Source organism: Poromitra crassiceps (genome assembly GCF_964638095.1).
Source record: "Poromitra crassiceps genome assembly, chromosome: 26".
Classification (NCBI taxonomy): Eukaryota; Metazoa; Chordata; class Actinopteri; order Beryciformes; family Melamphaidae; genus Poromitra; species Poromitra crassiceps.
In genome coordinates, this window is record NC_139640.1 from 1,573,481 (window position 1) to 1,586,316 (window position 12,836).

Consider the following 12,836-nt stretch of genomic DNA (forward strand, 5'->3'; position numbering starts at 1 on the left):
ATGTGCCAACTTTGACAACGTTTGGTTCAGTATTTTAAGAGCAAACTTCAATAAGAATAGGCTTGGAGTTCTGAGGAGCCGAAAGGGTACAGAGGGGGTAGGGGAGTAATTATCTTGAAATACCATAGTCTTTGGGGGCACTGTGACGTCAGTGTGCCCCTAATCTCCCATTCATTTGAGAAAAGAAAAAAAAGCAGTGTTGGACCCTTAGAGGGCGCTTATGCCAGTTATGCTGCTGAAAAATGATACAAATGGTCAAATGGCAACAGTTTGGTGTCAAATGTGGAAATTCTGACCAGAATTCTTCACACATCACCCCCAAAGTCATATATATTGGTTAAAAGCTGAAAAAAAGTGTTTTGGAGGTTAGTTCTCCTTTAAAGGGTATGACTGTAAGACCTACAGCATCCATTGGGACCAACAATGCCATGCTACCTTGTCGGGAAGGAAGGGGGCTAAATAATACATTTTGAAAAACCAGCATATATGGTCAATTTCAAAGGGGACCCCTGACCGCTCTCACCTCAATATAGACGGTTTTCACCAGAGAGCAACCCCACAGCACTTCCTTTTTCTCAGCATTCGGCAAACTGCAGAAATATTCACTCGACATCGTTACTTTTGTTTTCGCCGCTCAGCTGTATAGACGGTTTTCACGGAATGGTCAGTCCTGCACTTGAATGTTTTTTTTCCTTTTATGTCCATAGCAAACACTGCAACAGGAAGTGAGCGGGGGTTCAATTTAGAATGTTTTTGTTGTCAAGTCAAAACCGTCTATATCTGAATGAGAATGGATTCTATGAGTCAATGTTTTGATCCAGGCATCCAACAAGTGTTTACATGTTTTGCTGCTTCCTGCTCTTCCAGGAAAACATTGAAAAAGCACTTAGGACTCCACGGAAAATACTTTTTGAGATCTGAGGCTATTCATAAAACATCCGGCAGAGTGTGTGTGTGTGTGTGTGTGTGTGTGTGTGTGTGCGTGTGTGTCACTTATTACAGTACAACAGCCATGGACAAAATAAATGAAACCGGAATAATTTCCCTTTATTATTTCATAGGTAATAACATTGGATATTTTTATGATATATTGATTGCCGGACTGGAAATGTCCCCGATTTTCATTTGAGAAATCTGGTCACCTCACTATTAATTGGCAAAGCCACACTTCTATCACAGATCATCTTAATTGGTTCCTCCCACCAAATGGAATTCACAGATTCGCCTCGTTAATCCAAAGCAGTCGCAGCTCATTGGGAACAAAGGTGCTGCAATGCGCTGATAACATTGGAGTCTAATTGAAAGGCAAATCGCAAAACACTTCAAAGAGAGAAAAAAATAACATTCACTTTCTGTCCTCTTACATTTTCTCAAAGAAGGGAACCCTAGCTGCGGTGTGAAAAATGACACCCCAGCAGCGAGGTGCCGCACGAGGTCGGCTCTCCCTCGGACTGGACTGTTCTTTGGACATTTGCTTCCTGGTGACAGGGACGCAATGGGAATGTTATTCTATAGCCTCTGGTTTTTCAGGGAAAACCAATGTGCTGTACTTTCTGGGTAATTACTCAGGAAAGTGCAGCATGGCACGAAACATGATATAAATAATAACATTATTTTGCTCGGCCCTACAATGATCTATAATCCACAGGAGGGTCTCTCAGTGACCGTAATGCATACATGAAAACCACTCATCATGCTGTGGTAAATGTTGTCTCGCATGTGTTTTTTTTTTTTGGTCCTGCTCCCGGGTTACTATATTTCCCATTAGCCGTCTGCGAACTCGATCCCTGGAACAGGTTTCTTGACGGGGAGATCTTGTGGGACCAGGTTGAACCAGAATCATCAGGCTTTCTGACGAGCAGCCTTGCCTTGTTGTTTTATATGCCTTCAGCCCCAAACATCCCAACCCATCTCAGGAGGTTCAGCCCTGTAGGTTTTGGGGAGAGTTGTTTTCGAACCCTTCTGTTTTTGCTCCAGCGCTGCAGTGCACCTTTTCTCCAGCATGACGGGGAGCTGTCCTCTCGGCGGACTCAACAATAAGTGAGCCTTCTTTTCCATCTTCATTGTCTGGAGAGGGAGAGGCTGGCCGAGGGGAATCAAATGAAAAAGACAGTAGGGATGCACCGATATATCGGCTGTATATCGGTATCGGACGATATTGGCCTTGTCGACTGCGATCGGCCATCGGCAAAAAAATATGCCGTTCACAGATTGCAGTGGCCGATACTTCAGCTATCAGTTAGGTCACATAATTTGTTGTTTGTTTCATAATTACATTACAGTATCATTTAATTTGTGTTCATTCATATAGTGTGATGAATGGCTCAAAAGACTTTAAAAAACAGGTCAGTTATTTGTTTATAATGAAGATTTCTTTGTTTCCCTGTCAAAGAAATGCCTATAAAAACATATCTATGCTAGAAGGTCCTGGGTTCGATTCCCACCTGGGACGCTGTGAGCACTGAAGGAGTGCGTGCTCGTCTGCATGTCCTCGAGTGCCCACCGCCCGGGTGGGGTCGTCAAAAGGGCCTTTCTGTGTGGAGTTTGCATGTTCTCCCCGTGCCTCCCGTGGGTTTCCTAATAGGAACCCCCTTAACCAAAACATGCAATATCCTGGTCGCTGAAGTGGTTCCTCCTCTGGTTGTCGGGGCGCCTGTTCGGCGGGAGGGGAACTCATTGGAATAGCATGAACCTCCCACGTGCTATGTCCTACCGGTGAAGCTTCCCCTGTCAGGTGAAAAGAAGCGGCTGGTTAACTGCCCATGTCTCGGAGGAAGCATGGAGCCAGTTTTCGGCTCTCCCCAGATCGGCAGAGGGTGGAGCAGCAACCAGGATAAATAAATAAAAAATGTGCACTAATTAGGGATAAAATGGGATAAAAAAACCGGGGGGGAATAAAAAATAAAAAAACATATCTGTATCAGCTTTTGGCCAAATTTATTTAAACATTGGTATCGGCCCAGAATTTGGTGCATCCCTAGTTTTCAGATTACCCGACGTGAGGCGTATCATATATGTAGTTTTGGGAGTCATTGGAAATCGGCTTATGTCATTTGGGTATGAGGACGAGCTGCAGAGCCTGTCCCACATGTCCCACACCTTCGTCTGATGTGTGATGTGATCAGAGCGCTGGTCATAAAAGCAAATGTCACTCACACACCAGAATTAATGATTGGATTATACATACTGTATATATGAAAGAACAAGTGAAATTCAATCACGTCTCCAAAAACAACATAAAAGAGAGGTCCAAGAATGTTTGTCAGCATATCTAAAAGAAACGCTCCACTGATGCTGACATCCTTCAGTCTAAACTTCAGTGTCATCTCTATCAATAATAAATTCACTAGATGTCCCTTTGTTTACTTTTGATGTCTATTTGTTGACTTGCCTCCCCCAGATCTTTTATTATTTAAGTGTTGTCAGTTGCTTTCAGAAGCAGTATATGTGAGAGGCTCCTTGCATACCGGAGCAGAGGAAAGGCAACACGTCTGTGTGTAACGCCTTACCTTCAAAAAGGTGTATTTTAATTGCTCCCTATACCTGCCTCCCATTCTTCTAGCATCACTTAACAAAGTTCTCCACATGTAGGGATGGGTATCGTTCAAAATTTTTCGATACCGATACCGTTTCGATACTTGGATTTCGATACCGGTTCCTGAACGATACTTTTTTCGATACCAATTTTTAGAAAAATCCATTTTAACAAAAATAAAACTGCATTACACATTGAAATTATTTTACAAATCTTTAGTTTTCCCCCCATCTTAAGTTTTACAGCAGAAAAAAATAAAACCTACTGTATTTAACATAACTTTAAGTTCTCTAAACGTATTGCCGTCCCTACAAAAAATATTGGAAGTACTACAAAGGAAAGAAATGTAAAACAAATAAATCAGTGGAATAGTTTTCAGTGCAAAACAGAGAGTTGCAAATCAGGGTTTAATGCTCACTGATGCAACAGAACTCTATTCTTGCCCAAACTGATGAGATGGATCCACTTCATGCATGGAAGACTAGTTGAGCATTGACTAGCCTATCAATATAGCCAATGGCACAAAGTGAATCCCATTTATATTCAACAAACTATCATGACATCAGCGTTTGTTAACGAGTTGCTAAAAATACATAATGGGCGATAACGTTTGCACATAACGTTAACGCTAATTAATTAAACATTAACGCTAGCGTTGCAGATCAGTGTTTAATGCTCACTGCTGCAACAGAACGTCATTCTTGTCAAATCTGACGAGACAGCTCCACTTCACGCATTCACTGACTAGCCAATCAATATAAATGAATCGCATTTACATTCAACAAACTATCATGACATCAGCGTTTGTTAACGAGTTGCTAAAAATACACAATGCCCGCTTGCGCATAACGTTACGGCGGCAATTAATTAAACGATCTGCTAGCTACAACTCACAGCCAGATGCATGGATTTGTCAGACTGAGGGATCTGATAACCGCTAACTTGCGGTAAGCTGACCCACCTCTCAATTATTTCTCTTATCTGTGGAAACCAGTCCGTGTTGTTTCTGTTTCTTTTCCTGCTTTTCATCATCTTCGCCATATGGTAATCCAGGATAGGAGTAGCTTGAGTGGCTAACTTCTTGTATACTATATCCGCACCGCACGCCTGGCTCACAGTCACAACAAACACACCGGCTAAAGTGGGCGTAACGTTTCCTGCATGCCTCTACATGACAGCCAATCACCAGCCGTATTAGAGCGCGGCGTGCAAGCATGTCGCATGCTTATAGGCTCAATGACGCTGTTTTGTTTTGGTATCGAAAATTGGTATCGATTGACAAGGGAGGCTTCGATACCCCTTAGTATCGATGTTTCCATTTCGGTGCCAAGTAAGTATCGAAACTCGATACCAATCCCTATCCACATGTAACTCGTTAACCCTTTTTTCATGTTAATGTTCGCCTGGGGGAAAAGGACTTTTCAACGTGTGTTGATGTTTATTTATGTAGAACTCTTCCCGGGCCTCTAAGAGCAAACAAGCTAATATAGCCTGGTTAAAACCATCCGGATCCCTGAACTCACCTTCTGTTTGGTTCCGTGGATCCATCTGGACTCAGCGCTGTGTACAGCCCTTTACACGAGGACAGTTTCTGGAAGAAACGACACAATAGCGTTTCCTTCACACCTTCTCCCTGTTTACATGAGCGCTGTTGAATTTTTAAAACGCCGTAATGTACATGCCAGGTCGCTAGGTGGCAGTGTGATGGTCAACGGGGCATTGCTCGTCGCTGACGTAGTGACGTAGTGGTGGAGCGTCGTGCAGTATTTGCATATAATGCATATAATCCATTTGGTGTACCTCCTCAGAATAACACTCTTGGATAAGTAGAACTGCCAGTATTATCTGGTTCTGCCACGTAAGCACCCGCAACACCAACGAGAGCACGACCGTAAGATCCATGTCTGCTTCTCTTCCTGTTGTTTTCCTGACTGTTGTTGTGTAACTCGCGCACGGCTATGACGTAATCGCGTGTGTCGCGTGTGCCGGCACGTCAGAGTTCCTGAAATGAGCCGTGTCAAAGCGATTACATGGAGCGCTCAGCGGGAAGCGTCACCAAGAATTTCACTCTGGAGGGTGGTTTCAAAATGAGTCGTTTCCTAAGCGCAAATTCGCCGTCGCCGTCTAAAAGGGAGGCACTAACGATACAATAATTCCCCGTCACCATAGGAAACCATCCTCGTGTAAAGTGCCCCTAAGTGGGTGGAAGCCAGTCCTTCAGCCAATCAGGTCGGATTCAGTCAAATCCACTCGGAAGAACGGCAAAAACATCTTTTCCGCCGAGAAACTCCGCTGTTGCATATACTCCTGTTCTTGTTGTGTAAGCTCGACGAACGTTGACATTACTGCTCGAGTCGGAGAGCCACGGAGGCAGCCATTACTGTTTTGCCAGCGGCGTTCCTGATTGGCCGGTTACGATGTCAACTATGAGGCAGCTCGCTGATTGGCCCATCCGCATTGTGGATTCTGAAAATGGCCGCCCCAGGGCAGACGGTCTCGCAGAACGAGACACAAATGTGAGTTCACATAAATAATAATAATAATAATACATCGGATTTATATAGCGCTTTTCCTAATGCTCAAAGACGCTTTACAGTACACCAAAAAAAAAACTTTAATAGAGAAAAATAAAGAAATAAAGAAATAAGAAAGGTGAGAGAGAAATGACCGGATGGTTTACCAGGCTAACAAGCTAACCCATTAAATAATGAATCAAAACCATTATTGGACAGTTAAATGAATAAGAAAAATGTACAAAGATTAAAATCCCATTCTCTCATATCTAGATAACATGACAGCCTGATTGCATTGCATTCTCGTAATGTATTTAATAAAAGACTAGTATCGGCAAACGTAGTGGGATTGATATAGAGGGAGCACTAAAAGCTGCTACTGAACCTGATGTTATACCTTGGTGCTGTACTGTATTTTAGCCTCATACCTTTTGACGACTTGATGAATTAGGCTGAATCAATTAATGGGGCCAGGGCCGTGAAACAGCACAGTACAATCACCATTTAATCAAGACATTTTATTTTTTTATTTTTTTATTTAACCTTTATTTATCCAGGGAGGACCATTGAGAGCATGCTCTCTTTTTCAAGGACGCCCCTATTTACAACAAATACCACACATTAAAACAATACAAATCAGAATAGGAACTGTGGCATATATATAAAACAATACAATCACACTCAAACAATGAAAACAATACAAACGTATGAAATCATAGGAGCAAACAAATAAGAGGGCTATGTAAAACAGGTGCAAGTCCTATGCAATGCATCCTCAAGTAGCGCTTTGAACTAGGGATGTTAATTTTGAAAATTTTCCAAAATCGATAATCGTTGAAAATTAACGATCAATTATCGATTATCGATCATATTAATACTTAGAAAATTTTCAATATTTTTTTTATTTTTTATTTTTCAAAATGAATGCCTATGGCAGAAAATACGAAAGACAACGTGTTCTCCTCAATGAACTCTTTATTTCAATGTGTCTCCTCTCCAACACTGCTGTCCCCGGCGCATGCCGGTGTGAATTTCCCATGTTTAAAACAGTTTTGTTGGCACAAAGGCCCGTGCCCAGCCAGAAAACTAGAGACTATATGAAGCTCCACCTCACGTTAGTCGGCTGTGCAATGGAGTGGGGCGAGGAGGAACGAATTCCACCCAAACCTAGTCCACATTTTTTTTTTTTTTTATAATTAAAAAATCGATCCAAATGCCACAGGATCGATTCCAATCCTTAACGATCAATTATCGATTTTCGATAATTGATGAACATCCCTACTTTGAACGATTCAATAGAGACCAGTTGGTCCAGTTTGAGACAGTCCTGAAGCTTATTCCATCTATCAGGAGCATAAAAGATAAAAGCGCTCTTTCCTGATTCACTATTCATACGTGGAGTGACCAGTCTAATGTGTGTCTGTGAACGCAAGTCTGATAACTTAAAGCACTGAAACTTAAAAGCGAAGACAAACAGAGTGGAAGCTTACCGCACAAGGCCTTATAAATAAATACAAGACAATGCTGATCTCTACGAACGTAAGAGAAGGCCAACCCACATACAAATGGGAAGCTAGAATGAAAGCCTGCGTTATTTGCATATAGTATAGTAATGCTATTTAGTGCCACATTAGCTGTTGTTTTTCCTAATGTGTGTTCAAATTGATTTATTTAGGAAAAACCCCTTGAGATGAATCATCTCGTTTTCGAGGGGGTCCTAAGATACAAAAGAACAAGTCAGGTTACAATTCAAGGGAAACAAGACAGACCAAAAAAATAATAATAATAATAATAACAAAATGATAAAACAACAGGACACTACACTACAACAAATATAGCAGAATAATTCATACTTAATATAATTATATAATACTTATATATTTATAATATTATATATAATAATTAATACCATCAATATAACAAATGTTCTAGTCTGAGGAGTTTGTCAGCCAGGAGTCACTCTTCACCCAATCAGTAGTCCTCAAACTGTTTGTGATGACTACTCACTCACAAGCCTCCATCAACATGTGTCTGTGGTTCAGCTAAAGAACAGGAACAAATACATGTGATAATACATTAGAAAGAAAGAATGTCTTTTCCCCCTATCCCATAAATCATCTGGTGACCTCCCCCTGGGGGGTTCCGACCTCCCAATTGAGACCCACTGAACTAGATTATTCTTGACAATATCCATAAGAAAAACCTCCTTTTATAGGACAAAGGTAAAAACAATCTATTTAAACTGTACCATATACATGTGTTCATAACTAATGCCGCAATTATAGTATAGAATAGTCTACTACTACTACTACTGTACTACTACTAATTGATAGGTAAAATTTAAATCACATTAGCCTTTATTTGGACAATCACTAGTTATGAATATATTCATATACATTTTCATTTAAGATACATATAGTTATTGTGCATACACAGACAGACATCATATTTACATAACCTGTACCTTACATTTGCAGCTCCTCTCTTTTTTTTTATATACCGGTATATTTTTTACACGATTTTTTTTATCCCATTTTTATCCCCAATTAGTGCTAACGTAATTAATTTATCCTGGTTGCTGCTCCACCCTCTGCCGATCTGGGGAGAGCCGAAACTGGCTCCATGCTTCCTCCGAGACATGGGCAGTTAGCCAGCCGCTTCTTTTCACCTGACAGAGGAAGCTTCACCGGTAGGACATAGCACGTGGGAGATTCACGCTATTCCAACCAGTTCCCCTCCCTCTGAACAGGCGCTCTTAACGACCAGAGGAGGAACCACATCAGCAACCAGGATATTGCATGTTTTTGGTGAAGGGGGTTCCTATATGAAGGAAACCCCCGGGAGGCACGGGGAGAACATGCAAACTCCACACAGAAAGGCCCTTTTGACGACCCCACCCGGGCGGTGGGCACTCGAGGACATGCGGACGGGCACGCATTCCTTCAGCGTTCACATCGTCCCAGGTGGGAATCGAACCCAGGACCTTCGAGCTGTGAGGCGACAGCGCTTACCACTGCACCACCGTACCCTCTTGCAGCTCCTCTCTATCTCACACTGTGCGCTGTCACCGTGCCACTGTTTCCCTCTACAAGACCAGAATAACAGATAGGTTACATCAAGACTGATGTAATCATGCCCTTTGAATTGGTCAGAATTAGATTCAGAGTCCCCAAGGACAGATTTATTTGCTTATTTCCAGGCTTGACATTTTATTAATAGGGATGCTAAGTGACCCCAGGATAAGAGCCTTCTTGGGCATAATGGAGGAAGCTATCATCCACTGTGCGTTGAACAAAGGCTTGATCTTGTATTTTTATGATGATTTCCTACACGATAATGTTCAGAATATAGATAAAGTGACAGACAGCAAGATGGGAAAAGGATCTTCAAATTGAATATGACAAAGAGAGCTGGGAGGAAGCTATTAGAGCCTGTCATTGTCTGTTTTTCTCTAATAGATTCAACGAGATGCAATATTGAATATTACACAGACAACATAGACAACATAGACAACATAGAACGCCTCAATTCCTGCATAAAATTGACCCGAACAGATCCCCCCTTTGTACCAAATGTAAAGTGGCAGTTGGAAGTTATATACATTGTCTTTGGGAATGTCAGAAAATAGCCAGATTCTGGATGTGCATAACAACGGAGCTGAGTTCAATTTTAGAATGCGTTATTTGCTTAGATCCGGGGCAGTTTTTGTTGGGGCTCCCTCCCAAATCAGGGGTGCTAGATCCGCAAAGATCTAAGCTACAAACTAAGCTATTAAACAAACTTCTCTTCCTGGCAAAAAGATGTATACTATATTAATTGGATCCAAGAAAAAACCCCATCTGTAACGCAGTGGTACATAGAAATCTTGAGAGTACTTCCTATGGAGAGACTCAGTGCCAGAATGAAAGATCATGAAAACAACTTTATGAAAATATGGCAGCCACTAATAAATTACTTGCCCCAGGATCTAAGCGATATACTCCAAAGAGGAAGTACGGTGGTCGAGTGGAAAGCTCCAGAAACCCTTTTACGTTTCACTTGAAATGGAAAGTTGCGTGTATGAAGAGAGGATGTGTGTGTAAGTAGTCTACCAAGCAGTGGTGGTGTGTGTATGGAGGATATCCAAGACAAAAATGATGACCCCCCCCCCCCCCCCCCCCCCCCCCCCCCCCCCCCCCCCCCGCCCCAAAGTAGGATATAAGTTGAGAACAAAGTAGGAACCTTGAGGTACTCCAAAACTAAATTGTGTTGAGCAGGATCTGAAACGACCTTTGGCAACATAAAATCGCCTGTCTGAGTGTAAGACGATCCAATTAAAAACAGTGTCTGTCAATCCCATAATATGATGTTGTCAAAGGTCGCGCTAAGGTCAAACAGAAGTAGAATATTGCATACCTGCTGACACGGAGTCTGCCTATTTTTAACCCTTCTCCCACTGTGCTCCCTATTGGTAATTTCTCCTGTTCATTTCCCAATTTCATAGTGATACAAATCAAATGGCTGTAGCAGGCTCAGTTTGAAAGCCAGAGTGAAGTGTCTGGTATCATATGACCCTAGATGACCTAAGGCAGGGATACTCAACTTGCTTTGCCCGGGGGCCACTTTCGTGAAATGATAGAAGGCCAGGGGCCAGTTAATAAACAAACAATATTAGGGGTGTCACAATATATCGTCCCACGAAATTTCGCTATAGTAAAACGTCACGATATGTATCGTTGAGATGAAATCTCATATCGCAAAAAAAAAAAAAAATCTTCCAAAAAATAGACTAAGAAACGTCTTTGTTTGTTGAAGTTCAATGTGTGGAAAGTAGTTCAGTTGAACAAGTCTCTGAAGAGACACATGAGAAGTTATACAGGAGAGAAACCATTCAATTGAGTTTCTGGCAAAACTGTTTACTTGACAGGAAAAACTGAAGATGCATAAAAAATAGATTAAGAAAAGTCTTGTTGTTTGAGTTTGAAGAAAAACTGAAGATGCATAATGAGAATTTATACTGCTGAGAAACCTTTTAGTTCAAAGTAAATCTAAGTGACGGTGTAACTCATTCTATTTCAAGATAAGCCTTATGTGTTCAGGTGCACTGTAAAAATAATAAAAAAATAATATAGTTTTTTTTTTTTGTGCAATTCCATCCCGGGCCGCACAGGGGGCGCCCGTGGGCCGCCAGTTGAGTATCACTGACCTAAGGCATCCATTGGTACTAACCATGTGATGCTAGCTTGTCGGGTAGGGGGGCAAATAACGCTTCCAATGTAGGCAAAATCTATCTGAATGAAAATGGCTTCTCTAGTGTCCCTTTACAGATAAGGTAGCATTTTTCGATAGGTATCACAAGCATTTTTCGATAGGTATCTCAAGCATCTTTCGACAAGGCAGCATCAACAGAACAACGGATCACAACGCTGACAGAATTTCGACGGACCCAGAAAATCTCCCTCTTTTCACAGCCTTGACAGGTGTGATATTGCACCTCTGCTAAAAGATCATTTCTAAGTGAAAGTAAACAGTCACTTCACTATGTTTAGTGCAGAGCCGGGGCTGGGATACCAGATACCAAAGCAATTGCTTTATAGATAATGCAGCCGCTGCCTCTGCCTGGTTATTTACAGATGGGATGGCGATGGAGCAGAGAGGAGAAGATTGTGCCATTTGGAATTGTGTACCTTCTCCAGGACTAGTCTGAAATTCAATTAAATCTATATGCAGTAACTAATCCATGAAGAGGTGAGGAATAATAAGCCTGTTCCATGCTCGAGGCTTAAACTAGAGCTTCACTAATGCAAGTGGGGGTGTCTCCAAAATGAGCAGGCAAAAAAGGTTCCTGTTAATACTTGCATTTTTATGAAGCCATTACTATGTAAATATTCTATATATATTATATTATTATTATATATATATATATATATATATATATATATTTATGAAGCCATAACTATGTAAATATTCTATATACATATTATATTATTATTATATATTATATATATTATTATATATATTTTTTATGAAGCCACAACTATGTCAATATTATATATATATATATATATATATTTTATTTTTTATTTTATTTTTTATGATTTTATCATCCCAATGTATTACATTTTCCTTCCGGGCAACATTTCTGATCTGTTTCACTTAAATATAAATGTATACTTTTAGCTCATTTTATATTTTTAGAATTAGGCATTAGTGCTGAAAATACCTGCTGTTTATAACTCTGCCTGTGTTTAAGGCCTTTTATTTGTTGCATGATCAAACTTTTAAAGAGCCATTTGTTGTGGCAGTGATGATTGTGCCGCTGAAGCAACAAGTTCACCCACTTGGCTGAGAGAGAAATTGCAGCTAAATATAGTCGACAATGACTTCATTGGCTGTGATAAAAACATGCATTACTGTGGCAAAGAATATAAAAAAATAGGTTAACATGCAGACAATAACTCTGGTCGTGACAGCTTGTAGTTCACACAAGGTCCAGGTAACCTTATTATTACCATGGAACAGATTCAGAGAATACACAACGACCTTATTTTCCACCAGATCAAATTGTTATTTCCCGCGTTCTGAAGAGACAAAACCAGGATTTGGCCGACAGCACAGGCGGCCTGTAGAGGATACAAAGGTATTAGGATCATTTGTAAATCAAATAAAAAAAGCCGAAAATAAAGGGGACCTTCTACAAACACCCACATACCTATCCATAAAGCCCCTCGGCATGCCATTGTATGCATGTGTTTCCCTGAGATAAAGACCAGCTCATCACGTCCCAGAAGCTCCAAAGTTGGCTTGTT